This window comes from Bos grunniens, chromosome 1 (assembly GCF_055505025.1).
Source record: "Bos grunniens cultivar Pamir isolate PY7600 chromosome 1, Bosgru_T2T1.0, whole genome shotgun sequence".
In the NCBI taxonomy this organism is placed as follows: domain Eukaryota; kingdom Metazoa; phylum Chordata; class Mammalia; order Artiodactyla; family Bovidae; genus Bos; species Bos grunniens.
This window is the reverse complement of record NC_141165.1, coordinates 74,081,067-74,096,784: the sequence shown is the minus strand read 5'-3', so window position 1 is coordinate 74,096,784 and position 15,718 is coordinate 74,081,067. Positions and strand designations below refer to the sequence as shown.

At 49.5% G+C, this 15,718-nt stretch overlaps 1 long non-coding RNA gene across 1 annotated transcript; it reads right to left on the bottom strand.

Moving 5' to 3' along the window:
* Positions 1 to 5,095: 5,095 nt before the first annotated feature.
* On the bottom strand, positions 5,096 to 6,994 carry LOC147379636 (uncharacterized). Its single transcript, XR_015162526.1, has 2 exons — positions 6,546 to 6,994; positions 5,096 to 5,575 (listed from the first exon to the last, which is right to left on the bottom strand). It is a non-coding gene; the product is annotated as an uncharacterized LOC147379636 (long non-coding RNA).
* Between the last annotated feature and the right edge of the window lie 8,724 nt (positions 6,995 to 15,718).

Genomic DNA, 15,718 nt, shown 5'->3' with positions numbered 1-15,718 from the left:
AGACTAAGCAGTTTTGTCCTAAGGAGAGTGTTTACTGAAGTAGATTCAAGCCCGTCTCATCCTATGACCTCAGTCCTGGGAGCCGCTTGCCGCTCCACTAGTTTCTGACAACAGAAACTGACAAGGAACAGAGGATTTATGAGAAACAGCACATAGGAATCCTCCTGTTAAACATTCCCTAACAACGGGGAATTCCAGAAAGTCAGAATGCCCAGCATTTGAGGTGTGGCTCACTGATGTGACCACTCCTCTCCTGCCCCTTTCCTGATTGATCACCTAGAAATAGGGCCCAGACTGAAAGAAAATGAGCCATGGGGTGGTGGGGGAGTGGGGGGGGGGGGTTGTGTCACAGAAAGGCTCAGTACTGAAAACTGATCTTGCACTGATGGTTGCCTGCTGATCATGTGCCATATTTTCTAAAGAGCTTTCTTTTTTTTTTCTGATTATAAAAGTAATGCATGCTTCTTGCACAAAATTTGGAAGAATGCAGACAGATGCAGTGAAGAAACCCAAAATTGCCTGAACCCTGCCATGGCAGTGTGTTTTACAGCCATGGCCATGGCAGTGTCTCCCATCTCACGGGCTCTCCTGCACTGTGACCTTGCCACTGTCCCATGAAGAGATGGGGTCTGTTTCTCCACCCCCTTGAGTGTGGGCTCTGTGATGACTGTAACCCACAGAATGTGGTGGTTCTCTGCTAGTTCTGCACAGAGCCCCTTTGTAGCCTAGAGGCTCACACTTCCTGCCTCTTGGAAGCCAGCCACTGTGTCAGGAGTTGCAGCTATTGGGAGACCAGCATTTTGTGAGATTTACAGAGCACATGGAGGGTTCCTGGAGGATGAGGGAGCGTGTGGAGATAGAGTGAGGCCAGGGAGTACTTGAGGCATCCAACTTGTGTGTAAAGAGGCCATTTAGGGAGTAAAACCTCCAGCCCCCATCCCAGCTGATGCCTCGTGGATTAGAGACGAGCTACCCCACTGAACTGTGCCCAAATTCCTCAGCAAAATTGACTTTTTTTAAGCCATTACATTTTTGGGTAGTTTTACAACACTACTGAAGCATCCATCAACCCAAAATAGCCAGTGTTACCTTGTATTCTCTATAACTTTTTCTAAACATGTATTTTTTTTTCTTTTTAAAAAAATTATCAAAAATATTATGGATGCGTTTTTGTTAGAAACTAAGAAAGCACTTAAACATAAAAAATATAGACAGTGGAAATGCATCTTAATCACATCCTACAAAGAAGGCAACCACTATTAACAATTAGATCTGTATTTTTCCAGGTCTTTTTTCTAAACACATAACAGCATTATTCATTTAAGATAGAACTCGTTAAACACAAAATTAGGATAACTTACATACATAGTTTAATGATCTCAACTAATATATTGTGAATATTTTCTCATGTCAAATATTCTTCAGAAACATAATTTTAATAGTTTCATAGCATTTTCTTACAGAGGTTCATTTATTTGTTTCATTCAAAAAATATTTATTGAGCATATAGTATAAGGCAGGCACTGTTCTAAGAAGTGATAATACAGTAGTGAGTAAAACAGAAAACGTCCTTGCCTTCATGGAGTTTACATCTTATTGGGAGAACTGGTAATCAGTAAGATATGTGGAATATTAGATAATGATAAGGAAGAAAAAGAATAAAACAGGGAAGGGTACCAGAGGGTAAATTTTAGAGAAGCTGGCCAGTCTTACTGAGAAGATGGCTTTGGTGCGCTGTTCATAGGAACAATCCAATTTTGCTGGATATTTAGGTTGTTTCCGTTTTCATTTTTCCATATGTTGTCTTTAAATTGATTTTTTTTTAATGGAGAAGAAAAGAGTGGCTTTATTTCTTTGCCAAGCAAAAGGGGAATGCATTAGGCTAGTGCCTTAGAAACTGTGCCTTTTAAAGGCAATTTTCACATCACCACTTTGTGCTCTCCTAGCTCATAATTCCCTGAATTCCAACAGATAGAGCATGCTAACTGCTCTAACCGGCCAAGCTTTGAGCAGCTTATCACCATGAACCCACGCCTGTCACAGAGCAGTGTTGTGCTGGAGGTGCAGAGTGAGAGTCCTGCTCCTGTACTCACTCTGAACCCGGGCTTCCTCCCTCCAGTCATTCTGCCGACCTCTAGGCCTCAAAGTCCTCAGTCAGCTCCTGTGTGTAAGGCTAGTAAACCAGGGAGGAAAGAGCATGGAATGTTGAACAGGAAGTTTTTGAGGGCCCTGCCTAAGGATGGTATGTATTGCTTCCACTCAAATTCCAGTGGTTAGAACTCAACTTCTGTAGCTGCACCTAGCTTCAAGAGAGGCCATGCAGTGTCTAGCTGTGTGCCGAGGAGGTGAAACTGCTTTGAGGACAAAGCAGCTTTGGCAAACACCTAGCCACCTTGGCTGCAGGGAATTCATGACCTGGCAAAGCCCGTTTCAAGGTATAGAAACAAACTACTTGTCTCATAAAATCCTCTATTTCATAATAGGTATTGATTTATTATATTTTAATTAAGGTTTTAAACATAATGGTCTTTATAACCTATCAATGTTTTCACCTTCGACTGGGAGCGAGAGAACTCAATTATCTGAGCACCAGTGTGCCAAGCACTGCAGAGGTACCAGCAATATGACCTTATTTAATTTTCTCAGTTATTATACTGGGTGGTAGTGGTGGTAGTTTAGTTGCTAAGTCGTGTCTGACTCTTCAGACTCCGTGGACTGTAGCCCACCAGGCTCCTCTGTCCATGGAATTTCCCAGGCAAGATTACTGGAGTGGGTTGCCATTTCCTTCTCCAATTATACTGCGTAGGTGTCATTAAACACATTTTGCTGATGAGGAAACAGGTCCATGGAGATTAAGTTCTCTCAGGTCACACATGCAGCATGTGGTAAATTACACAGAATTCAAACCCAGATGGTTTGATTCCAACTACAGGTAGTCCTCTTGCTTCATAAATAAATGCATGTGCTGGACCATATGGTATCTAAGATTCCTTCCAGCTACAATTCTTTTTTTTTTTGGTCACAGCCACCCAGGACACAGAATCTTAGTTCCTTGAACAGGGATAGAACCCTTGCCCCCTGCAGTGGAAGCACAGAGTCCTAACCATTGGACCACCAAGGAAGTCCTTCCAATTCTGGTTACTGTTGATCAAATATGCCCTGAAAACCCTGGGTCCTCCTGGTAAGCATAGCTTGAAGCATAGCTCCAGAGCTGCATCCCTCCTCCTAGCTCCCACGAGGGAGATGAAGTGTTTCTGTAGGCAGGCAGTCACCTCTTTCCCTGGGAGCTTCTCCCGCTCCTGCTCCTGTCTCCCACCTGAGCCCAGGCCAACTCCCACCCACCCCTCTCAGGTGGACTCAGCATAGGAAGATGAAGCCAGCTGCTGCCAAGTGAGAACTGTCAGTGCTGGGAACTGGTCTCCCACAGCCCCCTTCCTAAAGAGAAGCCCCATCTCCCACCTGGGATCGCCCCAGTGCCAGCCAGGGAGGCGCTGTGGGCACTTGGTTGTTGGGGCAGAAACACTCACCTTGCCCAGAACAGTTGATTCTAGAGACTGAGGGACACTGTTCTGACCTGGGACGGATGTCCTGAAAGCACCTGAGCTTCCTCTGTGCCCTTGACAAAGAATCTAGTAGGCTGCCGTCCTGGGGGCTAGTCTAACTGCTGATGGCAGAAAACGTGTCCCTTTCCCAGGGGCCTGTGAGAGATCTTCCCTCCAAGCCCTCAAGGATGGCAAGCCCTCACTTCTCATTCCCATGTTACTGACCAAGCTGCTCTTCCCTCCCAGCTTCCCAATACCTGAACTCTAGCTTCTACCAGATTCTTCCCACCCACCCCCACCCCCCACCCCTCCACCTCCCACCCCCACCTGGCCCTAAACTATTTATGGAGCATTCATTAAGGGCTGGGAAATCTGTTGAGTGCTGGAGATCAAAAACAGACACAGGTAGCTTTGAAAAAGAAGAAACAATGTCTCTCTGTCTCTCTTTTCCCCTCCTTCCCTCCTCTGTGATCCTCTGCTCTTGCTCTAGGCAGCCAGCACTGGACAACAGCCGGCACCGGAGAACAGCCAGCATCTTTCATCACCCGGGAGGTGCCTGGACCAGCTCTGCCCTGGGCTCTACAGACACCCTTTCCTCCTGTCAGCAGTGTTCTTTACCGTGAGGTCATGCCTTCTCACCTTGAGTGTGGAAAGATCTAAAGGTCTAATACAAGGATGTGAGCCCAGGGCCACTCCAAAAAGGCCTCTGGGTATCCCCTGAGACCAGCCACAGGAGTTCCCTGCCCCAAACTGTCCAGACTAGCCCACCAAGCTGCCTCACAGAGGCCAAAATCTTGAAGCAATCAATAGAAGGGTTTTCCCTAGAGCTGTGTTGTGCTCAGTCGCTTCAGTTGTGTCCGACTCTTTGTAACCCCACGGACTGTAGCCCGCCAGGCTCCTCTGTCCATGGCATTCTCCAGGTAAAAATACTGGAATGTGTTGCCATTTCCTTCTCCAAGAGATCTTTCCTACCCAGGGATTAAACCCACATCTCCTGTGTCTCCTGCATTGGCAGGTGGATTCTTTACTTGCCTAGAGGAGCCTTGGTGCCTATTTCCTTTGGGAGCTCAGCAGTTGATCAGGACTATAGGCACTCCGACCTGGCCACACACCATGTGATACAACCACTGGCATTCATAGGTAGATAAGCAAAACAACACTGAGATAAGTGATACCACCCATTCCTAGGTATGGCCAGGTTTTCCCCATAAATCACGCTGCCTGAGGCGAGCCACCTTGTATCCACAGAGAGACCGCCTCTCTCTGCTTTCAATACTTTGTCCTTGGTCAGTACTGGAGTCACCCTCAGAGTTGGGCCCATGCGGAAAGCTGCTCATCTTCCAGAAAATCTCTGTTGACAACGTTGTCTACTAGGTAGCAGACTCAGGAAACCCTTTTCAGAATCTGCTGTTGGGAAAACTCTTGGCTTCTCGATGGAGTTTCTGGAGCACAGTGTGTCTCCACTCATTCCAGCCGACAGGAAGCTCAGGTGCTGTCAGGACGTCTGTCCCAGTTCATTTCCAGTGTCCTTCATAAGATTTTGGATCTTTCTATTTGACCGTTTAAAATACATTTGGTGTTTTTAATAAAAAGCTTTCCTAAATCTTGTATGCATGGAAGGAATAGGCTGAGTATAATAAAGACATTGGTTCAGTTTGTGAATAATTCACCTGCCCCTGGAGCTCCGTGGAGGCAGAGGGTACTGGATGTGGGTGTGCCCATGTGCTTTCCTGTGGGGAGGGCAATGACTGCCCTTTGCCATGCTCTTCAAACACCAAGCCTCCTCCTGAGCCCTGGGATCCTACACCTGGGCAAACAGTGGCATGGGAGTGTCTTTTGCAGCTTCACTCACCCTCTTCAAATTGAGGTTGAAAGAAAGCAACTCCCTGTGGGAACTGGAACACTCAATAGTATTCCCAAGGCCGAGACTTCATTGCAGTGAGATGTCATGTCATCATTTCCCCACTTGCAAAGCCTGGAGACTTTCAGAGTTGAGGCTGGAGGCTGTTCTTGGGAGTGGTCAAACAGGGATCCTTTGGAGAATGAAAGAGACACAATTATTATTATTATAACATGCAAAGCAGGGCATGTCCCTGAAGGCTGGCCTTTGCCCAGGTTGCCTGGGTCTGGTCTCTGAGTCTGACCCTCCTTTAGTTAGGGATCCAGGGGTCTCCCAACCTTTCCTAGAAATAGCTCCAGTTCTTTGGGGACCTCCCTTAACTTCCCAGAGCCCACTGCATTTGTTCCCACTCACTTTCAGTAGGCACTAGGTGCAGTGTGCAAATTCAAAACAAATATAAGAAGCACAAGTCCCTCTCTTTGTTCCTGTATACAGAGATAAACTTAGGGACCTCTCCTCCCTCACCTCTTCCCAGTTCTTTTATATCCAGTGGTCTCTGTTCCTCCTTATTTTTGTCTCCTCCCTTCTAGAGTAGAGGGAGAGGTGGGGCTGGGGCTACAGATAGCCCAGAACTTGCTGGTGCCTGTGGAGTGTGTGTGTGGAGGGGAACACCCTCCAGGCCCTGAGTGCAGGTTAGGCCCGGGTTTGGGCGGATCTCAAGATGAAAGCAGTCTTTTATCTGACATCTGTCACATTGCAGGGAACAGTCTGTTTGGGGAAATAGCTCCTGCCTGGGGCACAGGCCCCTTAGCTGAGGCTGTGATATGTAGTCCTTATCCACTGTTTCTTCAAAAGCCTTGGAAGGCAGTCCCCTGGATGGGGGAACGCAGAGAAAGGAAGAGTGAGTGGAAAGGGCATCTTAGTTCCGAAGAAAGGGTTTCTGGGTGCAGCGGCAGGCCTGGGCCAGCCTGGTCCTGTGAGGGAGGCCTCTACAACTGCATCAGGACCTCTGGAAGTGTGACTGGCTCTCTTCTCACTTCTGTTTTCCTCCTGGCCTTTAATAAACTTCATTTTGAGTGTGTTGGCATCCTCCCAGATAGGAGACAGCTGTGGAAAAAGAAAACTGAACTTGGAGACAGAAACCTGGGCGTAGCCCTACCTACCACTTTCTTGAGCAAATCGGTTCATCCTTTCTTTCTTCATCCGTGAAGCAGAAGCAGTGAACGTTAGCCCAACTTGGGTTTGCCTTGTCGTGGCTGTAGAGCCAAAAGATACAACCCAAGCCAAAGAGCAGGAGAGGAGAAGGAGGTATTAACTGCAGAAGTAAGGAGAACACTGTGGGATCTTTCCCAAAGCAGTGTCTCCTCAAGAGCAAAACTGGGGAAATTTAAGCTAAGGATACATGCAGATTCATGAAGGGACTTGGGTGGTCCTCAGAGTCCAAGCTTCAATTGACTAAAGTCATGAGGGTCAGAAAAGGGCAACAGCATGGTCCCTCAGGCTTCCATTGATCTGGTGGTTGAGCCCCTGAGGCTAGTGTTTACCATCAAAACAGAGACCCAGAGCTGGGAATCCTTACAACCCTTATACTACCACTGCCATTTATTCTTCTCTCACCTGATAACACTTGTTTGTTTCTGTATTCTTTTGTTCCTTGTAGATCATTAATTACTGAAACCTGTTCAAGGGCCAGTGTTGTGGCCAGGCTTAGACTATAAGATGGCTTAGGCCAAAACTGGCTTCTCTATGTCAAGAAAACCGTGCTTGATTTTCTTTCTCTGGGGATTCTGTACCATAACTGCTTAGTGGAACATCCTCCACAGTACCGTAGAAAGAATTGGTTTAGGGATTCGATGTGCAAACACTTCACACAGGGAAGGTGCTTAGCTAAGACATCTTTAGCTGATTTGAGTTGTTCCTAGAGGAACAAGAGGCAGGAGTCTGAGTTTTGTCCACTCTTGGCCTCAGTTCAGTTCAGTTCAATTCAGTCGCTCAGTCGTGTCTGACTCTTTGCAACCCCATGAATCGCAGCACGCCAGGCCTCCCTGTCCATCACCAACTCCCAGAGTTCACTCAGACTCACGTCCATCGAGTCAGTGATGCCATCCAACCATCTCATCCTCTGTCGTCCCCTTCTCCTCCTGCCCCCAATCCCTCCCAGCATCAGTCTTTTCCAATGAGTCAACTCTTCCCATGAGGTGGCCAAAATGCTGGAGTTTCAGCTTTAGCATCATTCCTTCCAAAGAAATCCCAGGGCTCATCTCCTTCAGAATGGGCTGGTTGGATCTCCTCGCAGTCCAAGGGACTCTCAAGAGTCTTCTCCAACACCACAGTTCAAAATCATCAATTCTTCGGTGCTCAGCCTTCTTCACAGTCCAACTCTCACATCCATACATGACCACTGGAAAAACCATAGCCTTGACTAGACGAACCTTTGTTGGCAAAGTAATGTCTCTGCTTTTGAATATGCTATCTAGGTTGGTCATAACTTTCCTTCCAAGGAGTAAGCATCTTTTAATTTCATGGCTGCAGTCACCATCTGCAGTGATTTTGGAGCCCCAAAAAATAAAGTCTGACACTGTTTCCACTGTTTCCCCATCTATTTCCCATGAAGTGATGGGACCAGATGCCATGATCTTCGTTTTCTGAATGTTGAGCTTTAAGCCAACTTTTTCACTCTCCACTTTCACTTTCATCAAGAGGCTTTTGAGTTCCTCTTCACTTTCTGCCATAAGGGTGGTGTCATCTGCATATCTGAGGTGATTGATATTTCTCCCAGCAATCTTGATTCAAGGAAACAGGGAGCCTGATAGCCCGGCTGGCGATGGTGACTGGGATCATACGGAGGCCAGCTGGGAAGGTACAACTTGAGGGTGGTTTACCAAGGATCAGACACTCTGCGTGGAAACTTCCTTCTAAGTGAGAACCATGTGGACCTCCTTCCTCCATCTTACTGGGGAGCCCACATCCCACAACCCAACACTGAGGGCCTGGCTGAGCACTGAGGAACAGGTTGGTGCCCTGGGCCCACCATGCCTAGAATCTGACAGCAGCCTGGGCCCTTGTGCTGGGTGTGTCTCTTCCAGGAGCCACATCCCCCCTCCGGAGCCAGGGGGTTAGTTGGGGAGGGAGGGGAGTTTGTCAAAGTTCAACACACTTAGGAATGTTGATCAGGCAATCTCCCATCAGGGGGAGGTTGCCTGTCTGTTGAATAAAAGGCTTCAAAGGATATATCTGATGTCGAGGAGACTCTGAGAAACATTCCTAGCCAAGACACCCAGAATATATCTGGACCTGACTGGAATGTGGTCAGTGGGTCACAATGCAGATGACAGACCCATCTTTCTATCCTACCACCATCTCTAAAACCAGAGCCACCACCACAGCCACTGACCAACTCCCTGCATCTGTGCAAAAGCCTCTATTAAAACCCTCATGACCGCCAGCACCACCCACCCCAGCCACCCCCAGAACACCATCCTCACATACCCAAACCGCCAAAACCACCTGAATTCACTCAGAAGGGTGTACCAGGTTACATGTGAGGTACTGCAAGCCCTCCCCCGCAACTGCAGTAGGGAGAGAAGGGAATGAAGCTGAAGTCTAGATGTGAGGAAGGACCACCATGGAGGAGCGCTCATGCAGGGGACACTGGTTGCTCACACACAGGAACGTTAAGTGCCCTGGGACTGGCCTCGGGGGCTACCAGTCCTTCTGTTAGTGAGTCCACATCACTTAATGGCAACTCGGGACTCTGAGCAATCAGGTGACACTGTTGGAGAAACCCAAAGAGGGGGAGATAAGGCATCTGCCCTTAGGAACATGTCATATTGTAGAAAAACTGCAGTGGATGCACACTTAGTTAGCAGAGCCAAGGAGTCAAGCCAGAGCAAGATGAAGACCATCGTGGGTGATGGTTGGGTGTCTGGAGCGAGTGGATAGAGACTAGGGAGGTTGGCTCGAGAGGCATTTAGAGAAGTGTAATCTCTTAAGCTTCCCTAGTAGCTTAGACGGTAAAGCGTCTGTCTGCAATGCAGGAGACTTGGGTTCGATTCCTGGGTTGGGAAGATCCCCTGGAGAAGGAAATGGCAGCCCACTCCAGTATTCTTGCCTGGAAAATCCCATGGACCCGGAGCCTGGTTGGCTATCATCCATGGGGTGGCAAAGAGTGGGACACACCTGAGCGACTTCACACTAACACTTAATCTCTTAAGCAATAATTTGAGAAAGAAGGAATATGACATGTTGGAGAGGGGAAGGCAATGTATGAAAAGCAGAAGGCGGTAGTTTTGTGGAAACTGCAGCAGTGACAATATTTGTACTGGCATGTACGTTATTCACAAGCACTTTTATCTCGCATTGTCTCAGCTCATCCTCCTAACAGTCCTGTGGGGGGAGCATCCTTGTCATTATATCCAGATGAGATAGTCCTTGAAGACAGATGAAACTTCCAGAGGAGGAGACATGTGGGAAGGGCCTCCAGGCAGAGAGAACTGTGTGAATGAAGGCATAAGAGATGAAGAAGCACTGACTGTGGGGACGGAGGTAGTGAAGAGTTTCCACATGCAGAGTGAGGTCTGAGGACCATTCATCATTTTGGGCCGTTACAAATGATGCTGCCGTGAGCACTTGTGTACACATCTTGGTGTGAACACATGTTTTCATTTCTTTTGGGTGTATGCCTAGAGAGTGGAATTGCTGGATCACACAGCTGTGATGAACCATCTGGGACTAGATTGTTTCCAAAGCAGCAGCACAACTTTACATTTGCTACCGGGTTTCTCTACAGTTTTTAATTGGATTTGACCAACGGGAGACTGGGAGGCACATTACTTTAGAGACATCAGAGGGTGGAGCAGAGTGAGGATGGGGTATTTATTTCCTGCAGGGTTGCCATAAACAGCTACATCCCACTACTGAAGGCCAGAGCTCTGGTCAGTGACCCACCAAGAGTTGCTGGGGGGTCTCCACCAAACGATGGGCTCCAGGATCTGCTCACATCTCCGTCCCTTGACTTTTTTTTTTTAAAATTGGGGTAAGATGTACACAACATAAAGCTTACAATTTAAATCACTTTGAAGTGTACAGTTCAGTGGCGTTAAGTACATTCACACTGCTGTGCAGCCATCTCCCCCATCCATCTCCAGAACTTTTCCATCTTCCTGAACTCAAAGTCTGCATCCATTAATCAAGGCCCTTCTCCTCTCTAGTGGACAGGACTCCCCCACGTGGCTGCCCTGAGCACTGCACTGTGCCTTGTGATTCCCCTAACCCCTGCCCACACACCATTGTAAATCTTTTTTTTAACTTTTGTTTATTTGTAACTGGAGGATAATTGCTTTATAATATTGTGCAGGTTTCTGCCATACATCAACATGAGTCAGCCATAGGTATATATATGTTCCCTCCATCTTGAACCTCCTTCCCACCTCCCACCCCATCGCACCCCTCTAGGTTCACAGAGCACCTGATTTAAGCTCCCTGCATCATCTCTTCATTAAACTATCCTCAGTTTACTCGAGCATACCATTTATTTCCTTCCACACCTGGCACAACAATTCTCTGAGGCCGTGCCTAAAATTAACATCTCCATCGTACAAATGAGAAAACCAAGGCAGGGGAGACTGAAAACTTGCCCAAGGTCCCCAGCCAGTGAGGGGAGGACTAGGATTTAGACTTCACCATCTGACTCCAGGATAACTGAGATAAAAGCAGAGGTTACAGAACGCAACAAGTGACAAACGTGGGCACCCCTGGGCAGGTAAAGAGTCCCAGCTGGCTAGAGGGTGGGGCTGGGATTGGGAGGTTGGTGGGGCCTCCAGAGAGGCTGCTTAGCACCTGGGCAGAGGAGAGCAAGACAGTCAAGCCCAGTTGGCGTCGTGCTGAGCCAGAAGAGCATCTCCTGCAGGGAGACCATGCCGCAGCCAGTGACTGCCCCGTCTTCCTTGGATTGACCTGGGCAGTCAACTGAGAGGGGCTGAGCTTCACGGGCCAGGGGTGAGGCTGCTCTGGGAGTGAAGGTGTCCCAACCTGTTGCAGGCCAGAGCCCTGTGGCCCTGCTGAGTAGCAGGCTGGGTGTGACCAGTGTGACCGGTGTGACCAAATGGATTTATTCCATTATGAGAAGACTCCTGGGGTTGCCTCCCTTCATGACACTGCCTGAGAGTGCTGGCATAAAAGCAGAGGTCAGGCAGTGGAGAGAGGAGGGTGGCCAGGGAGGACTAAAGAAACGGCTGGGGCGCACTGCAGCCAGGGCTGGAGGCCAAGGGGAGGGAGGTGCAGGCCTGACATGTGCCCCCTGCTCATTTGGCTGGCTTTACTGGCCGCCTCTTTCCTGCTCCTGAAATTCAGCATCATCTACTGGGAAAGGAACCACCTTCCTCCTGATTCCTTCCCCTTCCCCATCCTTGGAAACCCGTGGCAACTAAGCTTTCAGCTGCACCCGGCAACGCTGCTCCAGGTAGGGAATCTGTCCTGAGTTGGAGGCCCTCCGGAGGGGTGGGCACACGGACCCTCCCCCTCAGCCTAGGTGCCGGGAGCCATCTCCCGGCATATTGCATATTGAGTGCAGCACTTTCATAGCATCATCTTTCAGGATCTGGAATATCTCAACTGGAATTCTATCACTGCCGGGATCCAGCGTGAGGAACTCCGCCCATGGCAAAGGTCATGAGGAAGGAGGCTCGGCATATGCAAAGGTGGGATCGAGCCTCAGGAGTACCCCTGGAAATTCTCGAGCATCTACCCCCAAAACCAGAGTCTGCCTACTTTCTGCTTTGTGCTCTCGCCTACACCTCTGACTTTCCAGGGGGGCTGTCCCCCACTACCTCTCTCTGAAAAAACAGTTAACTTACAGCTCCAGTTAATAAAGTTCCTGGGTGTGATAGTGTTTCAACCTACAAACTCCTTTGGAAGTCCTCTAGCCTGCCTGAATAGGTTTTTCCGGCCACATGTGATTGCTCAGAGCCTCCCAACTGTGAGAGGCATGAGATGTTCTAAACTGTCTAAATACAGATTCTTTTGAGCAGTTAAAAGATTGATTAGAAATTGTATTGGTGAAGGGTTTTTCACTTATTGGGCCAATGTTTGCTGCTAAGTCTCCATATCCCTTACCTGCTGTGTCCCTGGCAGTGTATTGATTAATATAATTGGTGTAAGTAGTAGCTTTAATATTTGTAACCTTGGACCCTTGAGTTAATTCTTTTTCTTGTTATAGCCTACCACAACTTTGCCCTATAGGAATGCAACTTTATCTAATGCTTTTGGAGGGTGGCGCCTGACTTTAGAATAATCACCTTTAGAGAAAAATAAGTTTCTTAAAATGTTAACAGGCCTCTTGGCCAGAAGATGATGCAAATCACCTAAACTTTTGCATATGATAAGTTTGCAGGAAGAAAGCCTGGCACTAGAAGTAAGGAACGGGGCTCAGACACACATCAGGGTGGATCCTGCTCCTGCCGTTCACCGACGTTATGGCCTCGAGCCGTGGTTTCCTCATCTATCCAGTGCAGGGCTGTTGGGGGACTGCAAACAGAGTGTAAGGACTTTGCCCAGAGCTCAGCCAAGAGGATCCTGAGGCAGAGCTCCACTGCCAATGTAACGAGATGGAGAACACTCTTTCATCAGACTCTGCTCCAAGGCAGTACTATTTGTGGCTGGAAGCCATTTTCTGAAAAGCCACTTGGGTTGGGAATTGGGGAGATTGGGACCCCCAAAGGTATACTCAAGTAATGCTGTGGCATTAAGGCCCTTTCTGGGTTGGGTGGATCCCATCAGTAGAAGGGCTTCTGTTGCAAGGAGAGGGGTTTGAAATCCAGGCCAAAACTGATTTGTTGCTGAGAACTGGAGTTCAGTTCAGTTCAGTTCAGTCGCTCAGTCGTGTCCGATTCTTTGCGACTCCATGAACTACAGCATGCCAGGCTTCCCTGTCCATCACCAACTCCTGGAGCCTATTCAAACTCATGCCCATTGAGTCAGTGATGCCATCCAACCATCTCATCCTCTGTCATCCCTTTCTCCTCCGGCCTTCAATCTTTCCCAGCATCAGGGTCTTTTCGAATGAGTCAGTTCTTTGCATCAGGTGGCCAAAGTATTGGAGCTTCACCTTCAGCATCAGTCCATACTTCCCATGAGAGCTGGAGGGCTGGAGACAATTCCCTTCTGCATGACAAGGCTCAACTCTCATTGATGACAACTAAGTATTCTTAAAAATTCTGGTTGAAGATATGCGATAACCATGATTCCCAGGCTCCCCGAAAAGCACTGCACTGAGAGTCATGGGTCCTGGGTGTGAGGTTCTGGTCTTTCACTTTCTTTATTGGCCTCCATTTTCTTCTCTTTCTTCTTCCTCTTCTTCTTGTTTTATTGGCTGTGCTGAGCAGCTTGTGGGATCTTCATTCCCCCACCAGGAATTGAATCTGGCCCCCAGCAGTGAGAGCATGGAATCCTAACCACAGGACCACCAGGGAATTCCCTGGCCTCCATTGTCATAAAATACGTGCCTCATATACACACTGATGGTGCGCTAAAGCTAAAGTAATCTGTGTAAAGGCCACACCGGACACTAAGCTCTGGAGAAAGTATAGTGATAATTTAATATCATCTGTAAAATGGGTGGAACATACCCAACTCCCAGGGTTGTTGAGGTTCAACGATCAGACACCACGTGTGTAAGTGCTGGGCCCTGACTATGCTAAGCCCACAGGGAGCCTGTGATGTGACCCCCGCTGGCACCCCCGCTGTGGGAACCCGGGGTTTGGCTTATCTGATGAATGGGTGGTGAGTGCTCTGAGAAGGTGAGTACTGGGTGTGAGAAGGAGGGGATTCATGCCAAAAGGAAGGTGCGGAGAATGGGGTCAGCTGAGCTGTCTCTGCAACCTGAGACCCTGTCTCTCCGCAGCTGGCCCAGACTCATGGCCACGTGTTCACAGTGTGGGTTGGCCCCACGCCGGTGGTGGTGCTGTGCAGCTTCCAGGCGGTGAAGAAAGCCCTGGTCTCCCACTCAGAGCAGCTCTCAGGCTGGCCCCTCACCCCACTCTTCCAGGACCTAGCTGGAGAAAGAGGCAAGGCTGCCCTTCCTGCTGGGGACGGGGTGGCTGGGTGGTGACTGCACACAGGGGTCCAGTGGGGTGACCCAGAATTGTTGACATGGAGGAACCTGCTGGGAGGACTCAGGTCTCCTCAGATAACCCCGTGCGAGGGGTGGGGGTGGCATGGGGAGGAACCAGCTCAGGGGGTTAAAAAGACCTGGGTCGTTTCAGCTCCACTCCAGACGAGGCACTCACTCTCTGTCCCTCAGTGTACCCATCTGTTAGATGGGGAGACTGACTGCTCTCGCCTCCCAGGGACAGGGCAGGGGGGAGGTTAAGTGAGCCACACACCCAAAGGTGCCCAGTACAGCACCTGGCTCAGTGAATGCCCTCCGCCCCCTGCTCTCCCCGCCAGGCCCTGTCCTCCCTTCCTTTCTTTATCTCCTCCTCCAGTTCCTGTGGGGACTCTTAAAGGAAAAATCAGGTTGGCAGCCTAGGAGGAGGGCACAGCTGAGCCTGGACGGCACCAGGCTCACAGATCCCACGAGCCGCAGATGCCCCTCACTGGCCGGCTGGCCAGCCAGAGCACCATCCCAGAGCTGACTGGGAAGGCCGCCAGGGGTCTGCCCTCCCCACCTGGGTGCAAGCCAGGCAGCTTTGGCCAGGGAGGCTGGGAGGGACTGCTGGACATGCCGCACCCCTGACCCAGGGGTCATCTGCAGCAATGGGCACACGCGGCGGCAGTAGAGACGCTTCTGCCTGGCCGCGCTGCAGGGGCTGGGCTGAGGCCCACTGGCGCTGGAGCTGAGGCTGCAGGAAGAGGCAGCAGGGCTGGTCGAGGCCTTCCACCGGGAACAGGGTGAGGAGCGGCCTGGACAGCCCCCCAGTCCCTGCAGCACGCAGCACACTCCTGCAGGGAGGCTGAACTGTGTGTGTGTGTGCGTGTGCAAGTGTAGAGGAGTGGACCCTTTGCAGGTCCAGGAGGGGACTTATGCTACATCAGTAAATCAGGAATTTCTATAGTGTGGGCAGGTAGGTGGACACAGGCCCATAATGTCCAGTCTTTGGGGAAGCCTGAAGCCCTTCTCTACAGATGGGGAAATGTCCTCCCCCAACATCTCGGGCCTTTTACACCACAGACCCTTTGCACATGCTTTTCCTCCTCTAGAATATCCTAATCCACACCCCTTCCCTCCTTGTGAGAAACCCCAGCTCCTCTCAGACCTGGCTGACATCACCTGCTAAGCAGCCCTCCCTGAATCCCAGGTCCTTGCATCCTTTGCTCCCAGCTGGGACACACCTGCCCC